Raw genomic sequence first — 16529 nt, forward strand, 5'->3', positions numbered from 1 at the left:
TTTACGGGATCGTCGATCCTAAGTGCGAGAAGCTTCAGTGTCTCAGTCACAGTAGCCAGTTGGTTCTTAAGATCATTGACTTCCTCTTGAGTTGCCATTATAACTCTTGCTTTCCTCTTGCGAGCTATAGTTTTGTCGAAAAGTTAGACTTGTACGAAGAGGTTATCTTTGATTAATCGTCCTTCTTTTCTTGACCATGCGCTGTAAGTTAAACCATTTTGCGTTTTAATTACTTGACTCGAATCAACTTGACTTTATGGTTTATTTTAAGGGAAAAAGAGGAAAAAGAAAAAAGGGTGCATATTTTTGGCAAAAATAACGTACATATTTTTAGGGAACTAAGTATTATTATTTTTATGTTGGAGGATTAATATCCGACTTACCCCACTAAAAAAATGACGGAAAAACGCGCACACAAGACTCTCTTAATCATGGTCAAAGTATGTGTATTGGTGTCTGCATTGAGTGTAAGTGACATGCTTGGACTCTTGTGTAAGACCATGGGACTTAGTGCCTAAACTCGATCATTGATTCAATTAAACATTATTGACAGCAAAATTAACCGAATTAAACAGAAAACTGATTAATTAGACCCTAGGTGATGACTCGATAAATAATCCGAACTGTCGGCCAAGCGACAGGACTGGCGTCACACTGTGGAGGTTGGCGCCAGACAACATAGCTGTCGTCAGGCGCTACACACCATACTGTGGCGCTACAGCTCAGACCTTGGCACCACTAGTGGAGCTTCAGTCTGGGACTGTTTTCGGTATTATTAGTCAACTAGGGTATGCCTAAAGTCGTACTAGGTCAATTCCGATTGAAAAATTATACCTTATTGACTCAAATTAAATAATTATTTAATTAATTAATTAGGCAAAGTTCTTTAAGTCATTAATTTATTTAATCTCAACACAAGTCAACAAACGGTTAAGAGAAACATAGAATATATATGCACAACAAATAATGCACAATTAGTCAAGTAGGCACGATATGATGCAATGCGTTCGCAATCTAACCATGGCTCTAGTTCTCTAAGGTTCGGAATATGGTTTAGTCAAAGAGGGTCCATGGTTAATTGTCCGGATGCACCGCGCGGAAGCCTAACCGTGAAAGGTTGGCGCGAGTGGATGGGACACCGCGAGTTTTAGAAAAAACTCGCTTCCATGGTTTGGTGAATTCAACATCTCGGATGTACCCTTTGTTGCACGGAGCGTTCAATCGGGTAGATGGAGCATGAATCCCCAGAGGGTTATGTCCATATGTAGAACACATATGGGTTTCAGAAAAGTGAGAAAAAAATCAATCAGGAAGTAGGATCGAGCAAACAATACGAAAAACCGGTCGAAATTAGAACGCATATTTTTGGCTCGGTATTGGGGGAAATTGGCGCCAGCAATCAGAGATTGGCGCCAACTTTTAACTGTAGCGCCTGGCGCCAATACTAGCGTCTGGCGCTACGGCTAAAAGTGTGGCGCCAAGCTCTGGCCCCTGACGCTACTTCCCACATGCCTCAGCAGCTTTCTGTGCTCGATAAAATCCTCCAGTTTCGCGCGGTGTTTTTTCAGTCCTAGTTGTGAAAGACATTCCTCAAATTTCCTACGTGTAAAATCATATGTTTTTTACTCATTACGGATGGTCTTTCCAATGAGATCCTTTTTATGCATATGACAATAATGTTAATCAAAATTACGCACATGAAATACTTAGAACTATTCGAGTCTCATCCACTCATTCTAAATCATTGCCGAAACAAATTCAGGAATTAAAATAGAAATCCTCCCCAGTGGAGTCGCCAAAAACTGTAAGGAATAATTTCAAGCCTTCAAAATCCCACTAGCTTGAACCCCACTGTGATCATACACTAAAGTACGGTGGCGTCCAAAAGGGAAGAAGATAGAGCAAAAGAGTCGCCAACAAGTTTTTTAGGAACTTGTAAACCGTTCACGAGGTGAAGGTTACACCCCTTAACGATCCAAGAGATCGTCAACTCCATAAGGTCTAGAACCAAATAAGGGTTCGGGGATGAAGGTACAAATACAACCTAAAAGAGATTGAACCTGCCCTAATAATAGGCCTCTACTTTATTCAGATCGTATTCATGTGCGCTTTCTGATTAACATGCAATCAATAGGATTAACCCTAAACCTGTTTAATCTATGTTGGTTGAATTTAATGCACAAATAAACTATTATTGGCGATCACTTGAATTATAATCACAATTAACCCTAACAAGATTATTAATTATCTTATTAAGCGTGATTGCAAGTACCAATTCCCTTTAAACATGCAATAAAAGGTGATCAAGCAATAAAGAATAAATAATGTATCAAGCAACATAATTAATAATAATAATAACTATTATTATAATAATCATAATAATAATCATAAATAAAATAATCATCATCAAAATAATAATAATAATATTCATAATCATCATAAATTATAACAATTATAATCATAATCATGTTCATGTTAATATTAAAGCATAATAAACATAGCAACATCCTAGGCATGATACTAACAAGATTAATAACAAACCCTAGCATGTCATTAAGCAATAAAAATCAAATCTTTAACCCTAACAGGATACTAACAATCATAAATATTAGGAAGAACATAGGAAGCATCATAGGAATCATATTTAATATTAAAATTACCCTAGACATGATACTAGGAATATCATAATAACAATATAAACATGATATCTACATCATAATATCAATTAATCAATTAAAGTACTTACTTTGATGCCTCGTACCTCTTTCTAATAAAAAAATACACACGTTAGTAACATCAAGGAAAATAATAATCAAAATAATTAAATTAAATAATTGAAATAGAGATTTGGGACCAAACCCTCAGAAATTAAACCTTTAACGTCTAGGGCGAAGGCAACTTCGAATATGGCTAGGTGTTTTTAGATCTTGTGAATGTGGAATTTTGTATGTGAAAACAAAGTTTAGGGAAGAAAGATGAATGAGAGAGATGAATGATTAAGAGAAAATTAAAAGAATTGGTGTAAATCGGTGAATGATAGATGTAGATGATGAATGAAAACGGAGTTTTAAATACGATATTTATAGAGAAAATCTGCCAAAAAAGATAAATTAACAAAATAGAGTCTGACGCTCAGGAAACAGAGCTGGCGCCAACCCTGGCTAGCTGGCGCCAGGCACCAGCCTTAGCGCCAGGCGCCAGGCCTGGTTCCAGGCGCCAAGGCCTGGGGTTGGACGCCAAGCTTGATTTTAACGCGTTTTTGAAAATCCGATAAGTTTACCGTACTGGAGGATAAAATAATATAATTTCTTCGAAAATGCTATTTGATTTTGCTTAAAACTCTGAAAAGTCAACAAAGTCAACTTATCAATGCTAATTGAATTAGGAATGAAAAGAACCTTCTAGAAGAATCTAGAAGACTAAAACCATTCCTAATTGCATTAGAAATGATAAATCATATTAGGCCCTCCCCTAGATCATTGGGCCGCATATAAAGCTCAAACCGGGCCCAGTTTAGTAAATTGGCCATAACTTCTTCAATATTCATCGGAATTGGGCTTATAATATATCGTTGGAAAGGTCTTTGCAAGCCCCATCCAACTACACTACTATTGGACCCATATCATGGACCAACCAAACTGGACTGACTGTTTTCTTAAAATAAAGTTTTCAAAAATAGAGAGAAGAGAAAAGAAATAAAACTTTCCGCAACACTAGACTTTCCACACTTTCGTTTCATTCGACTATGATTCGACGTGAAAGGTACTCATCACAGGGTTTGGTTTTGGGGAGACACAAATGGGTGCCTACAGATCCTAATCTACCTAAACGACATAAATCGTTGGTAGAATCGTTATGTTGTAGAATCGGTCAGAGAATCGGTAAAATCGGTGGAATCGGTACCGATTCTACGATTCTATACCAATTCTACCGATTCCACTCGTGCAAAAAACCTGTATTTTTTAAGCCCATAACTTTTGATTCTGAAGTCGGAATTAGGCTTATAATATATCATTGGAAAGCTCTTAAAGTCTCCTTTCTAATATAATTGGTTTTGTACCCATATCATTTACATATTTTATGTTATAGACTAAAGAGTGTAAGGGTATTATAGTCAAAACTAACTTTAGTCAATGACTTATATATTATTCAATCCAAATCATAATAAAGCTTATGAAACATCAATTTAAATAACTTTTAAGATTTTATCTAACCATTTAAATTTTGTGGGCATAAAAATATATTCATGAGTCTTATGCACTCAACTTTGGACATATAAAAAATACTTTTATAACATGAGTTTGTTGTACTTATCATTCTTTCGTTATCTCGTTAAATGAACTAACTTGAATTGACACTCCTGCAAAAAACCTGATTTTTTGAAACCCATAACTTTTGATTCCGAAGTCGGAATTCGGCTTATAATATATCATTGGAAAGCTCTTAAAGTCTCCTTTCTAATACAATAGGTTTCGTATCCATATCATTTACATATTTTATGTTATAGACTAAAGAGTGTAAGGGTATCATAGTCAAACCTAACTTTAGTCAATGACTTATATATTATTCAATCTAATTCATAATAAAGCTTATGAAACATCAATTTAAATAACTTTTAAGATTTTATCTAACCATTTAAACTTTGTGGGCATAAAATATATTCATCAGTCTTATGCACTCAACTTTGGGCACATAAAAAACACTTTTATAACATGAGTTTGTTGTAGTTGTCATTCTTTAGTTGTCTCGTTAAATGAACTAAGTTGAATTGACACTTAGTTTTCTATTATTATTGGATTTTTTTTATTATGCTGGGTCTAGGGGAAACAACTTTACAAGTCAACAACGTTATTTTTTCCATAATTTAACAACAATTGTCGTGTACTCTCATGGTTAAGAATGTGTATCAATATTCGGACTTTATAGTTTATAGTGTATTGTATGAGTTATGCGCGTACTAAATTACTTCAAAAACTATTTTGTGTTTGTATTGTCGATATTATGTTATTAACAATATATATTATTATCATTCTCATTGTTATAAAATTATGTATGTAGTCATTTGTTACATTTTGAAGTCCAATTTTACAATTTGGTAGAATCGTACGGTTCTACGATTCAATTTTACCGATTCGGTTCCTACTCACCGATTCAAAGTAGAATTCCGATTCTGATAACTTTGATTTGAACCATTTATATATCTAGTAATTGCACATGACGAAGACATAAACCGTTCAACCTCCCACTGTTTTGAGACAAGTGTGCAATATTCAAATTGCTTAAGTCAATATGTGTTAATTTGATAATATGATTGCATCACATGTCGAGATCATGTTAATCTACAAATCATTTCTTGAAATCTGAACAAGTAATGCATTTTAACGCGGCCACGTATTTTCTAAATTCTCCCTCTTCAAGCGGCCATGACACATTCCCTAATTTAATAGGTAGACTCAATCCAATCTTGTAGCAACCAAAGCTCCCACTCAACTTTTGAAAAAATCAGAAAACATCCTTTATAATCTCCAGTTACGGGTAGACGCCTGATTGTACCATAGTTAAGTCAATCATTGAATATAATCAATGTCCCACTCATGTCAAAGGAATTCATTAATATACCTGGAAGCTCTATACTTGAAATTCAAAGTAGGTCAGCAATTCAATCATGCATCATTCATGCATATCCAAGTGATTGACCGAGCATCACTATGCCCCTATAGCCCATGAAACTGCGTTATCCAATCAATCTTACATGCTAGTCAGTTCGTTGAAATCATTTATGTCCACTTTCATGATTTCAAACTAGGACCTTAAAAAATAGGAAAAATACACTTTAATAATCCCAACTATTGCCAGTTTACCTACAACAATCCCAACTAAGGTTTATTTTTTAACAATCCTAGCTATGCACCCAGTTTTCCTCCAACGGACCCATCCAGTCAACACCAAGTCAATGACTTGCTGTAACAGGTAACCAATACACGTGTCAGCACGTGATTGGTCTAAATTAAAAAATTAAAAATAAAATAAAAAAAATCCTCACAGCCACCACCTCTCCCTTACGCCACCACGAAACACTAGAGGCAACCCCCATCCCGTCGGGAAATGGCCGGCCATCTCCCCCGACCCTTCAAAATGGTCGGCCGGCCCTTCCCAACCACAAAAATCACCGTCGCCGGCCCATTCCCACCCCCAAACCACCGAATTCGACCTCTAAAAACTCCCATTCCCAAACCACTGAAATCGACCCTTGAAAACAACCTTCCCACTATAAAAAAACGACCGTCCTCCCTTCCCCAACCCCCGAACTCGCCCCCTAGGCGGTTTCGACTTTCGAGGGTGTAGGAAGGGAGGAGAAGCGACATTGATTGTTTTTTTTTTTTTCCGGCGAAAGGGGAGCGAAGGGAGGAGAATGGTTTAGGGGGATGAGATGGTTCGAATGTGTGTTCTTGGGGGGTAGGGAGGGCCGGCCGGCCATTTTAGAGGGGTTAGGGAGGTAGCCAGCCGGTGGCTGGTGGTTTTAAGGGTTGTCTTAGGGTTTCACGGTGGGTGAAGGGAGGAGGGGGTGGCTGCCTGGCTGGGTTGGTTGATTCGATTTTTTTTTTTTTTTTTTGAAGCTGATTCGATTTCTCTTTTTTTTTTTCTTTTGTTTTTTTTTAAAATTTTTTAAAATTAAGTCAATCATGTGATGACATGTGGCATTTAAAAAACAAAAAAAAAAAAAAAAAAAAATAAAAAGTTTACCCTTTTAACAGGTAACCGGTTTTTGGGAATACTGGAGGAAAACTAGTTGCATAGTTAGGATTGTTAAAAAATAAACTTTAGTTGGGATTGTTGTAGGTAAATTGGCAATAGTTGGGATTATTAAAGTGTATTTTTCCTATTAAATATATGAATTTTGTTTAGCTGTGGCATTTCATTCACCAAGTCATCAACCTGATGAGCCCATCAATCCATAATTATTTTGGACATTTTATTTAATTCCCAAAACTATAATTAAATAAGAGAAATAAAATTTCTATTTTAAACATAATCTTGCAAATTGACGCATTTCTTATGTAATATGTTTTCTCAAAACATACACAACTTATGACATCTCGCTGGTCAATGATCTCATAAACGAGGTGATATCCCATATCTATTTATTTGTTTGGATTTGTGATGTGGCCCTGGTTCCTTTATTTTGGCAAAGGTACCCTTTAGTCTCAGGACAATCTGATCCAAACTTCCTCCTTAACTACTTTTGCTTGTAGCTAAATACAGATAATTTGATATTGAGTACGCAACAGTATTCTGCTTTGAACTCTTCAAGCTTACTGTATCTCCAATCTAACATAAAATGTATATAGAATTTTCAGCCCAGTTCAATTTTAATTGGACGAGATAATGACACAAGAATGCACCTTTCTCTAACCAATTCTGTCTAAACACTGTGTCTTTATCCTTGCTAAGAAAACATTATATGAAGATCAGAATCCTAGAGTCTACTCACTAAACTGTGGTAGACTAGTACACTAAATAAAGAATTTCAACACTATACGAACACATTTTTCTGAGAGCTTAATCTTTGCATTTGATCAGGAGTGTGGCTGCTTGTGCAGATGATGAGGCCGTTCTTCCGTTTAGCAACCCATTATAAGCAGGTGGAGACACCCCACTTGCCTTCTGACTCGGCAGGATCTATCACTTTAACAGTTCCATCACTCAACCCTACAGCAAATTTGAAGGGTTCTTCTAGGTGGGCAGCTACCGCTAACGCATAAACAGCATGGCTCCTAACACAAGGTACAGACAAATTAGATGATGAGACTAATATAAGTATAGAATCTACATCACCCACATAACCCTTGTGGTCAGCAACTCAAAACAAAGCAGCATTGCATATGTCAATGTCTCAGGTACTTGGTATTTCTTTACTGTATAATTTAGAAAAATTACACATGCCCAAGAAACAGAATAAACTCTAGTGCACAACAGGCTACAAAGCGAAGTAAAACTTCAGGACTTCATTGTGATATTGACCCTCACAAGATGTTACATACAATGAAGTTCAGGTACAAATAAAGAAAATTGTGAAAGGCAAAATTTGACTATATGGATTATATTTTTACTAAAATAATACATTCATCATATCAATATAACTAAATATAATATTCAACATCACATATTGTAAAGTCTTTAACTCACCCATTCAATTGAGGCTGAGAAAGGTATGCTAAAGGGCCCACACGGCATCAAAGTTTCAAAGTGTCCACATCAAATACTCCAATGTTGCCATAAAAAAAGGAAGCATAAACTATCATACAATTGCACGAGTATGCTGCATAGGATATTGGTGCAGACAATGCATCCCGGGGGACCCACTGCAGTTTAAGAAGGCATAGAAGAATCACAACTGAACTTCCATAATCCTAACCTCAAAGCAAAATAAAGTTAAGCCATTTTTGTTACACCTGTCTAATGCATTCCATTTTAGAGGCATCATATATTGCTAGCTGGGTTTCATGGAACATTAGCAAACGGGTATGGTCATAGTGAAACTGGACTTGTGTATCACCAGTAGCAGCCTTACCAGCTGGAAGTTGTATTGTGACAGTCTGCATCTTCAAAAAGGTTTCAAGTTCCCATACACACAACTTTAGATATATATCCACCATTATAATAGTGAAAAAGACACTTTATTATAATTTATAGCATACATCAATAGGATCATGTTAATATATTGTCATCTGCAAGTAATTGAACCTCGTATACAGAGAGATTGAATGCCTCTAAATGCTTCATAAATTCCATAAATAGAGTATTTAAAAAATAAGTAGATAAAATTTTAACACACTGGTATTTAATTGTAATAGGATGGAGCAACATTCTTGGTTATAACGAGTAATCGTTCTCCAAACTTCCTATACAGAGCCACTGCCGCCTAATCCATCAGAAAGGATAACATAAAGATATAAAAATTCTAAGGAACAACTAGACCATACAACCCAAGTAAATATTCTTCACTGGTGACCTGGCCACTTCATTTGTAAACACTCTAAAGTCTAAATCAATATATCATTTCCAAAATTACAAAATGCAACCTCAAAAGATTTTATTAACTTCCCAAAGAGGACGAATAACGCCTACCTGAGCATCAGCACCAGATGATACCAGGACATTAAGACTGGTTGAAAATGCTAAACCAGTTATACGCTTCATGTGACCTAACAATCTTGATATAACCTGAAATTAAGAGGTTGAAAAAACCTTAAATAGATGGCATACTATTATAAGAAAACATAAGGAAGAAGTTATTGTGTGTTTGAAAATAATTACCTTATTAACTCCAATACTGTAAATGTGAATGGTTGAATCCTCCTTTCCAATTGCTACGAGGTCGGTGTTATAAGGATGGAATGCCAAGAAGGTTGAGGCAGGCGCAGGAGGCATGAATGTTGTCATGACCTAAAATTGCAAAATGATCAGTTGCCCATGAAGGCCATAATAAAGCTAAACTATAGAACAACAGGCATACTTTACATAATTATAAATATAATACCTTGTATGCCATCACGTTATACAATGACACCTTTCCACCAGCAGCCGACAAAGAGTATACATCAAATTTTGAAAGTGCTAAACATGGTACAGCTTCTTCAGCATTGACACCTGGGACATCAATAGTCATGCGAAGACAGCTGCTTGGTTGCCAATGTTGCGGAACCACACTGGCCTATTGAAAATTGAAACTCAAAATTTTAACAACAGTTCATTCACAAACATATTTAATGAAAACATAAACTTCTACTAATCCATTATCTTCCCGCTAGGGTTTTTCTCACTGCAACTCCACCTCCAAAAATTCAGGATACCATTTGAACCAAGCGCCAAAATACCAATATTGGTGTAAAGAAGTCGAGCAACCTAGAGGCATACAACATTCAGATAATAAGAGAAATTTTGTAAATAGCATATGATTTTTAAGAGTCAATCAACAAACCTTGCTGAAACTGTCCATGCTTTTGGTAAAGTCACCAGCCTACACTGAACAGGCTTCACGATTTCAGCCAACTGCCAAGGCTTGATTTTAGTCTCAATTGCAACTTCGGCCATCCTACCCTTTTCCATTTTTCCATTCTGAAGAAAAAGGGAATCCAAAACTAAGTTAAATATAATAACGCAAAGGTACATGTATAGAAAAGTTAGTCCAAGTACGATGAAATGGGAGGGCTTTCTTTACAAAGGGAAATACAATGGTTCATTTCTTTGTCCAAGGTTTCTCAGACACAATTGTGCTCAGTAGCACATGCCACATTAAAAACCAACAATTCCAATAAGCCCTCACCACTATTGAACAAAATGTCCATGGATCATTGCAGATAGTTCAGACAAGCACATATGAGAGTTAGGAGGACAAGCATAGAAACAAACATAGCTTATCTTATATGCTTGGCAAGTTTAATAAATTTGAATCATTGAAAGGTTACCTTGATAGCAGCAGCTTCAATAGGTGTCCTCAATGCTTCAAATTGTGGGGCTTCTACAATCCTCAATAATCGAAGACCAGCTGCAGTTGCGAGAATTTTGAATCCATTATCGGCAGTGGAAACTGCAAGAAGGTTCCCTTCCTTGTTTAATCTCAAACGCGGAAGATTCTGAAACACATTTCAAAACATAACGTAAGCAACAGAACTACATCCTACTTGTCGGAAAAGGGGTTCTTTTCCATGATATATAGATAAATCCAAAAATGCTAACCGGAAGCCCTGCATCTGCATCTGTTTGAGCGAGTACACTGACATTATCCATGTCCTAAAACTTGATCTGTTGATCTTCCCCTGCAGCTAGAAAATGATTTTGTGTTGTGTCAAATTGCACAATGCCGTTTGATTTCCTTCTAAATCCAATGTATGTCCTTTTTATTGTCCCTTCACTCTCATTCCACTCAACCAGGATAGATTCTGCATCTTTACTAGTTCCACATGAAAATAATCTGCAATACAAAAAGGCAGGTTTAGGTAAAACCATCACATGGCATCAACACTATGTTATGCTAGCTTCTACTTTAATGCAGAACTCCTCTGGGATCTTAAAATTAGAAATCCTAATGGATTGAAAATAATTTTTTAAAGACAATTTTCAGGAATTTTAACCATACCTAGTTCCATCAGTACTGTAAAGCATTGTAGTACACCAGCGTCCAGGAGCATCATAGTCAACTTTAGAACCCGTATTATCATAAAGCCAAGCTTTAATCTTCCCATCAAATGCAGCTGAAAGAATGAATTGGGAAGGAAAGGAAGCAAATGAGCATAGTGTTACAAGAACAGGAAGCAAGATAGTGTCTTCCTGATTTTCAAGATTTCATAATCTACTAAGAAGCATGAGCATAGTTCACAGCTCATCATCAGTCAGATCAATTCAAAAATTATAATAGAAAAGAGAGCACAGTTTTAAACCCAAACATCATGTCTACTATATGTATCACAATTGCCAATTTCAGGGCTATTGACTAGATACCTGAATGTTCTCCTTCTGATGAGGGCATATTGAGTAAACAGGTGCTTCATGGCCTTCAAGATTGAACAACTTTCTTCCTGATAAGTCCCAAACCTGTGTGATAGCAGAGCATTAGTAAGAAAGAGTATACAAAAATCATCACCACCATGTGAAATTGAACTTGAATATCAAAAACTTACTCCATTCTTACCTTAATAAGTTTATCATCTCCACATCTTAGGACATAAAGTTGCTTGTTAGGATAAGCAAAAGCTAGATCATTCACCCCACCAGCATGGGCATCAATCTGCAAGCATAAGGATATACAAGTCACTTTGATGTTCAGAGTTCAACTTGAACAAGCAAGATAATACTCATTCACCTCCAACTGTTGTCGAAGATCATTTGGTCCAAAATAAGCATACAAATGGATCAGGTGCTTACTAAAGGCAGCTCCTACAACAATGAAGATCATATATGATGGATATAAGGGAAAAAATAATAAAATAAGAAATATAAGTAGCAGCAGCAAGAAATAAATTTTTTACAAACACAAATATAAGCTAGCAGCATACCCAGGTAATTTCCATCAGGACTCCATGCGACTCGGCTAACTGATATAACATCTTTGACATAGGCAGCCTGTAAAACTCACAATCATTAGGCCTACAAACTGGGCTGTTTAGCTATAGGAGCCCGCAGTAACAAGTGTTCTATATCCAGAAAAAGAGTAGTCCAAGAGAGAGAGAGAGAGAGAGAGAGACACAAATTAATAACAAGAAAATTACTACAAGGTGATAGCTTAACCTAGAATTGTAAAGAGCATGAGGTTATTTCCCAAACTTTGGAAGGCTTTGATACCACTTTCTCGCGTGACGAAACCTCCCAAAGGGTAATTTCCGCACTAGATGAACCAACTAATCCAAAAATCAAAGTTAGCACAAGATATGAAAACAAAGTACTACAATAGATGAATTATTACATAGCCTTCATACCAAGCAGCAATGTGGGATGAGAAGGATGGAAATCCATGCTTGTAACAGTAGAGCCTTGGTGCAAAGTAAAGGCCACCATTCTTGGGAGGTCTTCCACAGACCAAGAAGCTTATTGGCGAGGCGTTGGATACGTAACCTGAAATGTTAAACCATTAGAGAATGAAGAAACTTCAGTAAGTGCACTGTCGATTAACATCCTTAACATTTGAACCAACATGAAAAATTAAGCCCACAACAGAAGAATTACCTCCTCCACAGATTGTGCAGGACGAAGACGTTTCATCAGCGGTTCATGATCAGGATTCTGATAATCAACCATGCCAAGTGTTGTAAGCAGTGTTCTTGGCCTTTTACGGATTGGGACTACCAAAAAAAAATACATATATCAATAAATAGCTCATGTAAAATTAAAAAATAAATAAATAAATAAATAAATAATCTACGAAGAGCTGACATAAGTAAAGAAGAATATTTAAGGGGCCGTTTGGTTCGCCTAAAGGCATCGGAATGGAATGAAGAAAGGGAATCAAAGAGAATGGAATGAAACCCATTCTTTTTAACGTGTTGTTTGTTTTAAAAAAAAACACCCAAGAATCACACAACCACAACACCTCCAATTTCAACAGTTGTAGCTACCCACAGCCTAGCCGCCACCCCTCCCGCCGTCACCGCCCCTGCCTCGATGTTCGCCGCTCTTCCCTTACCTTCGCCGCCCCTCCCGTCCTAGAAAAACCACCCCCTCCCATCACAAAAAAACCCTAAAAAACCTTCTGAGTTTGAACTTAACAAATTGGTTCTTTTCGTGGTTGATATTAATACACGACATTCACTATCAAGGTCGCGAGCTGAAGGAAGCTCCTGCTCCTGTTGGTTATCATTGAGAAGAGAGATTTATCTAGCTATCAACAGCTAATAAAAATCAAAATTCAAGACATCGTTGCGACCAAAGGCAGCGATGATCTCCGGCAACGATGGGGGGAGGAGCGACGATCTACGTGCGACCAAAGGCAGCGATGGTCGAGGAAGATCGGTCATTGAGGGGCGGTGACGGCAGGGCAGCGATGATTGGGGAGAGGCGGCAAGGTGGCTGGACGGTGGGGTAGGGCAACAAGGTGGTGGTTGGTGTGAGGTTGATGGTGTAGTGGCAATGAGGGGAATGGGAATGCAAAAGGGGAGGGGGATGGGGAATGAGTGTAGAGGGAAAGTGGGTGCACCCAAAAATAAAAAGGGGTAAAGGGAATGGGAAAATATGGCAAACAAACAATAACAAAGGGAATGAAACCCTCTCATTCCCATTCCCTTTGTTTATTACCCCCAACCAAACGCCCCCTAAATGTAAACGAGTAATTAAGGTTCCATTCAATACCACCAACTTCCCCCCACTATTTAACAAAGCCAATGTTAAGCTAAAACAGATGTTGGAGAAGTTCCCAAATTACATAAGGTGCGTCTATAGTTAAGGACAATTAAACAGGAAGCCTCTTAACCAATTTCATCGCCCCCAATTATAATTACAAGTTTTTAAATGTTCACAAACAGCTCATTATGTCAGTACACAACCACCTTGATTTGGGGGCACAGGAATGGATGATGCCGTCACAACTGCTGCTTGGACAGAAGAGGATGCAGCAGCATTTCCCATCCGACCAGCCAAAGCATTAGCGCTAGCTACAGCAGCTGCAGGTGTAGGATGGAATGGCTGCAAGATAAAATGACATAACAAATGAAATCATAAAAATTGGACAATATTCAACAAACTTCAAAAAGAAAAAAACTAGCAAATGATTGTAGACAACATACACCATGAGCTCCTGCCTGTGTATAAGCAGCAGGCTTTGCAACAGCAGCAACTGGAAGAGTTACAGGAGTAGGTGCAACATTTCCATTTGGAGCAGTGCACCAGCTTGTCAATCTCAGAGTCGGGAACACCAGCTTGTCACGGAAAAGCGGGTTAGCTTCTATCATTTTTTTAAGCTCTACAATCATTGTATTACGAGCAGTTTTAGTGTCACCATACTTAGAAAGCTGCTCGTTTTCCCTGAGGTATCCAAAAAAAGTTGTAAGTACTGTAACAAGTTTATATAAAGAAATCAAAGGAAGACTACAGATCACATCACAGACTATAATTTTTTTCCATGGTAAACAAACCATTAGATAAAACATTTGAAATCAGGACCAAACGACCTTTCCTGTTCCAACTGACATAATAAGAACTTAAAGGATACAAGCTTCCATGTTAAATTATTATCACGTCAGTGGGTAACTAATTTGCCAAATTTTTACTACAGCTCTTGTGCCCACTCCACTTTGGGAGTTGAGGTCCTACAAGATAAATCTCCATAGGTGCATGGGAGATTTTCTATTCCCATCCTTGGATTATTACCCACGTCACCAAGGAGCAATAACCCGATAAACTATTACTACAGTTCTTGTGGCCACTCGCTTTGGGAGAGGTCTTGCATGATGGTTTTCCCCATTAGATAAAACATGGGAAATTAGATACATGTGAGATGCTTCCAACAGATGTGGCAAGAATTGAAGTACACAGCGGATCCATCCTTTATTTATTACCACGTCATCAGGAGCACTAATTTTCAAAATACCGAACGAGACACCAAGCCAAGGGCATGTACAGGGAAGGTCTATTGCCCCTCTTAAATGTATCATAACATAAGCCTAGCAACTATTTTCCTAACTAATACGACTTCCTTCTCCCATATAAAATTAGCAAATGAAATTAACATAAAATCATCAACAATTATTCAATCATTTCTCATCAAAACCCTAACATCACCTTCAAAAATTGACCTCCAACGGCGAAATTTTTTTTTAAAAACATTGTGGCCATTAGATCAAATCAAAACCATTTATTTCTTTTAACTAATGTGAACTGTTGATAAATTTATTGTGGCCACAATTGGATCTACTAGAATTGGCCACGATTACTCAAAAAGTCATCCAAAATTAAAATAATTAATTGAAAAAAATAAAATACCTGTGAACGGACTCCTTGAATTTCTCTTCTTCTTCAAGAAATTGGAGTAGAAGAAACACCAATTCCCGGCTTAACGACGACATAATATCACCGAAATAATCCGGAAATTCATATCAAAATAACAGATCAAATTTCTTTAATTTCCCTAAAAATCAAAAAGAAGAAAACTCCCCAAAATCAAATCAGATTCAGACGAAAAAATCTAGAGAGAGAAATTTATCCTCAGAGCATGAATGAATTGAGCAGAGAATAGTTTCTCAATAAAAAAAATGAGCAGAGAACAGCAGATTTACAAAGCCCTTTCTCTTTATATATTACTATAGATTTTTTATTTATTATTATTATTTTTTTGACAAAATCTTCTAGAGTTCAACTGTTAAAGTAATAGTAAATAAATGCGTTGCACGCCTTGTAGCGTTGGTAAATTTTTTATTTTTTTCTTTATTTTGGTATTGGATACTAGTTGGGTCACGCATCAACCAACTATAATCATTAATAAAAATTTCAACTTTAAAATTAAATATTAAAATTGTATTAATTAAAAAATGTAATGTAAAAATCTAATATGCATTAAAAAATAATTATTAATATCTTTTCTAATTATTAAGGTTGTTATTAATAAGTATGTGCATGCACAATAAAAGTATTAAAAGAGAATGCATAGTATGTGTATTATGGATCATTTTTACCAAATGTAATAGAAATTTAATCATATTAATTGACAACCAAGCTATATCAAAAGAAGAAGAAAATTTACCGTTTGACATAAGTCCTACAAATAATTAAGTTAGATTGGATTAAAAAAAATCGTTTTAAATTGAAAGTTTATGTGACGTATTGTGAATAATAACATTAATATTAATTAATTAACAAAAATCATTGCTTGGATCCCTTCAAAAAATAAATAAATAAAAAAAAATCATTGCTTGGATGCAGAGCCTTAAAATAATATGTGGTACAAAGAGCAAGTCTAAATATGATATGTATAAAATATCTATTACTCATAATCTTCCTTAAAAATAAAAAGCTTGTTTTAGTTATATTTTGGGTCACCTATG

The 16529-nt window shown here is 36.4% G+C and overlaps 1 pseudogene across 1 annotated transcript; it reads right to left on the reverse strand.

Moving 5' to 3' along the window:
* Positions 1 to 7317: 7317 nt before the first annotated feature.
* LOC145597268 (topless-related protein 3-like) lies at positions 7318 to 15755 on the reverse strand (annotated as a pseudogene). Its single transcript, XR_014103312.1, has 20 exons — positions 14277 to 15755; positions 14040 to 14175; positions 12724 to 12839; positions 12477 to 12612; positions 12289 to 12398; positions 12057 to 12123; positions 11864 to 11937; positions 11693 to 11788; positions 11496 to 11595; positions 11141 to 11255; positions 10741 to 10975; positions 10470 to 10637; positions 9983 to 10119; positions 9791 to 9906; positions 9542 to 9710; positions 9319 to 9447; positions 9130 to 9225; positions 8454 to 8603; positions 8188 to 8363; positions 7318 to 7775 (listed from the first exon to the last, which is right to left on the reverse strand). The product of XR_014103312.1 is annotated as a topless-related protein 3-like (transcript).
* Between the last annotated feature and the right edge of the window lie 774 nt (positions 15756 to 16529).

This window comes from Chenopodium album, chromosome 2 (genome assembly GCF_948465745.1).
Source record: "Chenopodium album chromosome 2, dcCheAlbu1.1, whole genome shotgun sequence".
NCBI classification, from domain to species: Eukaryota; Viridiplantae; Streptophyta; class Magnoliopsida; order Caryophyllales; family Amaranthaceae; genus Chenopodium; species Chenopodium album.